The sequence below is a fragment of the Odontomachus brunneus genome, unplaced genomic scaffold, assembly GCF_010583005.1.
Source record: "Odontomachus brunneus isolate Ranch 3 - 2012 unplaced genomic scaffold, Obru_v1 Obru_scaffold_074, whole genome shotgun sequence".
Taxonomy (NCBI): domain Eukaryota; kingdom Metazoa; phylum Arthropoda; class Insecta; order Hymenoptera; family Formicidae; genus Odontomachus; species Odontomachus brunneus.
Window position 1 is genome coordinate 831,291 of NW_022639524.1, and position 5,796 is coordinate 837,086.

Below are 5,796 nucleotides of genomic sequence, written 5' to 3' on the forward strand. Positions count from 1 at the left end.
GAGAGAGAGAGAGAGAGAGAGAGAGAGAGAGAGAGAGAGAGAGAGAGAGAGAAAGAAAGAGAGAGGGAAAGCAGCAGAGAGAGGGAGAGAGCGCGGCGACGACGGCGGCGCTCAGCCGAGATAATCGCGATATTCGACTCGAGAAAGCCGGCTGACGGCGTAATTCCCGACGTAGGATCGTATGAAATTAAACGGATGTTGCTCGTCGTTAATGATCGTTATCACAGTATATCGCTGATTCTACTTAATACACACGCTTCGCTCTCTCGTATTCCTGCCCCTCTCTCTCTCTCTCTCTCTCTTTCTCACCGATCGAAATGGCACCGCGCGCAAGATTCCGACGTCATCGTCGTCGTCGTCGTCTAACCACCCGAACCAGTTTCGCGCACAGGCAGGGGCGCGATGGAGATTTTTCGGGGCCTGAAGAGTCAACAATATTTAGAGAGCCGAAGAGCAAAAAGGTAAATTCAAAGGAAGAAACGAGCTCTATCTCACTTGTGTTGCGCAGAAGATGGAAATACGAGAGACGCCCGTTATGTATATACGCCCGTAATATATATTTTTTTCTTCTTCTTCACTTTAACGGGCTTGAAATATTTCACGTAACCCGCGTAAAAGAGTAAAACGTTCCAGCGGATGAGGAATTTTACGCGCCCCGCTCAAAAATTCGTCCGTTCTACGTCTCGCGCACTCACTCGCCTCCCCCTTTCTCTCTCTTTTCCTCTTCTCTGCTGATTCGCGAGAGGTCCACGGGATATTCCGGGCACCAAGTTATTCCGTGGTCTCGCTTAACATTGTGTTCTTGGGTTTTCATTAGTTCTCGCTTAAATCCGCTCCTGCTCGCGGCAGCAGTTCGCGACGAGTTTCGCGGTCTCTCGCGCGCGTACGGAACTTAAAGTATAAAGTAACGTCCCTGTCATTCGGCCAGAAAACAGCTCTGGGCCTCCCTCTTGCAAAGTACATTTTGCAATATGTGTATAAAATATATATTTATATATATAATATATATATATAATATATATATATAAAAAAAAAGAGATTAAACACCAATCCGACATCGCTTTCTCTTCTCTTGTCGCGACACTCTCGAGTATACGTATTATTATATATCACACGGCGGATTTTGTGACTGCGAGATTAGAGATTACAATAAAGCATAAGCACTAGTAGTCGATTATCGATAGTGTGTAAAAAGGAAAAAAAAGGAGACTCCTACAATGTCGGATACGAAAACAGAGAGAGAGAAAAGTTCGTATAGTCGACGGGATACAGCGTATTGTAATAAAAACAGAGGTGATCAAAATGTTATACGATACTAACTAAAAAAAAAAGAAAATGCACCATATGCGATATCTCTCTCTTGCATAAAAAACTTAATAGTAATATAATAATTATAAAATAATTATAAAATAGCTATATATATATATATAATATTAATAAAATAATAAAATATGATATAATGATACACAATTCGAGTACGGCGTAGTAATAATAATAATAATAATAATAATAATATTAATAATAAAGAAAACAAATATCTGCACTTTTATCTACACTTTGTCTACAACACAGTTATCATCTTCCTTGTCAAACTTCGCATTTCTTCGGTTTATACGATTCTTTATCGCAGTCAAGCTCCCCCCAATTCGTCTCGACATAATAACGTATCTTGACTCATTCGAGAGAAAGAAGATCACGTCGGGAAACGCGTGTGCGTGCATGTCTCTCCCTCCTCTTTTCTTTTTCTAAGATCGACGTGTTTGTGTTTGTGTTTGCGTGCGTATGTGTGTTCGTGTGTATATGCAATCGGCTATTTTCATTATCGCGGATCCCTTTAAAGTACAACCGGCCGCGTGCACGCGAGACCGTACCGAGTCCGAGACGATGTCTCATGTGCTTCTCTCTGTCTCATCGCGCGGTTTCACCGCACCTTGCACCCTTTTACCCCCCCCCCCTTTTCCCCGAGAAAAACTCTCCTCGCGCGTTTCACTCTCCTCACGGCATTCTCGCGCATGCTTTCGCGACGTTCACCCAGCGGCGAGAGTTTTACCGATCGAGCTGCGTCGAGACCTTCTCGCCGGGACACCCTCGGCAATCTGACTTAAATCGCACCGAACTACGCAAGCACCATGCAACAACAACACCGGCCCGTCGATTGATAAGACTCGAAGTGCAAAAACAGGCTATATCGCTATATGTACATCTGTGTAAAAACGTGGTATAAAATGAGTATTAAGTGAAAAACTTTGATCGAGCCGAGAATTCAGAAACAATGCGGCGATATAAAAAATGCAGTGCGGTCGCACGGGGGAGGGAGGGAGAGAGGGAGGGGAGTGGGGGGAAGGTCTCGCGGGCGAATGGAACGATCTCGCGGGAGCCGTGAGAGACTGAAACTTCTTTCGTCTTATTATGAACGTTGTCGACGGGCAAAAATGAATGGAAAAAAACGCGAATTCCAGATCTGTCTGCTGAGAAGCGTTTTGCGAACGCTTCCTCCCAATAACAAAATATAATATTAATAGTAAACCAGACGTTGCCATCGGCGCCCACCGACATACGGAATCTCTTTTTTTATGCCGATCTGCGTGTGCATTCTTCTTTTTCTTTACATATGTATGTATATGTATATATATATATATATATATATATATATATATATATATATATATATATATGTATATATATATATATACACACACATATATATTGGTGATTCATATCGCCGGAAGGAAAAAAAAATATATATATATTATTCATGAAAGACAAAAAACGTATCCCGCGCGCGGACATCGGCATTTATCTGATCGATAAAAATACTCCGCGTCCGATAACGAGTAAAACATGCAAATGAAGACAGATGTTCGCGGCAAGAGTGAATTATCATCGTACGGGCTGACGGTCGACAACCGCGAAACTGCTAAACAGTCGATTATCGTTGAGTGCGAAGAACAAAAAAAAAAAAGAAAAAAGAAGAGAGAGAAAAAACGAAACGCGACTATTTCTCCTTAATTCCTCCATTTCAGATCGTTCCCCCGCGAACCGAATCGAAGTCTCTCTCTCACTCGTTCGCCCTCGGGCTAATAGTCGTTACTAATAGTCGTTACTTGAGACCCCCCCCTCCAATAAGATATTCAGACTTCTATTCAGAGTTCGAGTAAGTTTTTCAGTTGAATTATATATGTGATAATCATATAGATATAGTAAAAATAGATCGAGCATGAGGCGCGAAAACTGAGGATCAGATAGAAAGAGACGGAAGATAGGTACCGCATCTTTCATTTTCACTCTTTCCTAATTAGAGAATGCTTTCTTTTCTACCTGATCTTCACCGTCAAGTAGAGAACACGCTCAGTCTATTCTTATTATGTGTAAGGTGATAATTATATATCTGAATCGCGATTCAACTGGAAAATTCTCACTCAGCTCCGTATTCAAATCGAAATATCTCACTTGGAGACGAGTTTTCGAGTTTAATAACTATTAATACGGACCTCACTCGCTCACTCGCACACACACACAGACAGACAGACACACACACACACACATACAGTGGAAGTCCTAGGAAAATATTACGCTCAAGGATCGCCCAAAGAGATCCGCAGTCTTTCGATGTCCGCGCGAGACGCCGCGCGTCCACGCAAACGGCCGTCCGAAGTTCTCGACTCGTCGCGAGATATCGCGGACCGTTGGCGGTATCGTCCGTCGAACACGATAAACGGCCCCGGGCATCACGTGCGCGAAACGGCGGCGCGACTATCGGTTCACCGTAACCGTCAGTATCGGCCGCGACGATTGAAGGGCGCGCGGGGGCGCGCAGCAACGGAACTGCCTCTCGTATCCATCAGAGAGCACTCGCGCGCATTTGCGAAGTCGTCCTCGACTCTGCGCGTCCCGCGAGACCACCTTCTAATTCGCTCGTCGCAGACTCATTCGTATATCGCACCGCCGAGCGCGCGACGTCGACTCGACGCGACCTTATCGTTCACCGTGTCCGACGCACTATCGCGGAAAGTCTCCGTCGTCGTCGTCGTCGTCGTCGTCGTAGTCATCGTCGACGAGAAACGTAACGAGCATATCGCATCTCCTTTTACCCTGCCCCGCGCGTCTTCTCTCCCCTCCTCTATACGTATACGTACGAAGGCATACGGAAATCGACGTTTCTCGCGTTTTGCGAGGCTCGAGCCCCGCGCTGGAGGACTCGTTAGGTGTCGGTGATGTTAACGAGCACGCTCGCGCGTCGTCCGCATCGTCTCGCGCGCCGCAAGCACGCGACGGAAGCGCGCGCGGCTTTGGGAGAATCGCCCTCACAACGTCAGCAACAATAATACTACTCGCGAAATTTGCAATTCTCGGCCGCGCCGGGCAGGAGAGGCCCCGCCGTCGCGCGTTCCCGGCGTCCGATACATACTTCACCCCGCTTCTCCCCGTGCCTGATCCCCCTCCTTCAGAACTTCGCGTCTTACGCAACGAACGTCAGAGAAAGACAGCAAAATATAATAAGATCAACAAAAAAGTAAAAAAAAAAAAAAAGACAAAAAAAAACAACAGCGAACAACCACCACGATTATATCGTCGTCGTCGTCGTCATTTCGTTCTCACGGGTCTTCCCTTTCCCGCGCCCTTTTTATACACGCGTGTGTTATAATGATTTTTTTTTTCTTTAGTTAATTAATAATTTAATGAGTCGTTTAACGCGACGCCTCACGACGCGATTCCCCCATTCTTCTCCTCTTGCTCGTCTTCTTCCATTTTTTTTTTCTTTTCCCCCTCTTTAGTACTGCATATATCGGAGAGAGTATCGATATACAATTGCGGTTCCTCAATATAATATAATATACCTTCCTAAAATATACGGTCAAATCACTGCCGCGAGCAGCAATTCCGAGGCACTACGAACAGGCCACAGAGAATATGGCCGCACAATTATCATCTTCAGATCTCTGTGTGTCTAAATGATAAAAGACTAACTGTAGAACGCCTAATACGTACGTAATCGTTAATTATACTTACTCATCTCGTCGTCTATAGACTCATTATGTAATGTACAATAATTAGAGAGATCACACGTCTTAATATAGAAATTTTAAAAGATTATTCTCTAGTACGTGTTGAAACCGTCCCCTTCCCCCTCCCTTCTCCTCTTCCTCCTCATCATCATCATCCTCCATCTTTTCCACATCGTCTACCTCGTCTTTTTCCCCTCATTTAAGTATTGCCACAAAATGTTTTCTTCTTCTCCCGATTTCCCTTCCTCCCCCTCCTTCTTTCTTCCCTATTTCTTCTCCTCTTTCGAAAGGTGACGATGATAATTTTCCGAAAGATGTGAGCGGACCCCCCCACCGCGCACGCGAGAGCGAGGTCCACCAAAGTCTTTTCTTTACTTTGAGCTACGCTATCGGCTACCCTACATTTTTTTTTTGTTTAACGCTAACCTCTACGGTGTCTCAGCCTTCTTCCACGTTCCCTCCACTTTTCGTACGCTCTTACCTAGTGTATTTTTTTTTTATCAGCACCAATCTGATTTTTAAAACCGATTCAAAATATCGTCATATAGTTAGAATAATAATATAACCTGTCGTATAAATATACATTCAAATATTACTATAGTATACAAGAGTCGCATCTCCCCTTTCGCGCGGTGTCGCGCGGTACCCAACCGGTCGTACTTGACGCGCGAATCTACCGGAAAGCTATGGCTCGGCGCAGGCGGGGAGGATACGTCGTCCTCGTAAATCCTACCTATAATTTCTCTCGTATCTTCCTCTTTTTTCCATATCTCGTCGTATCTCTCTGCCC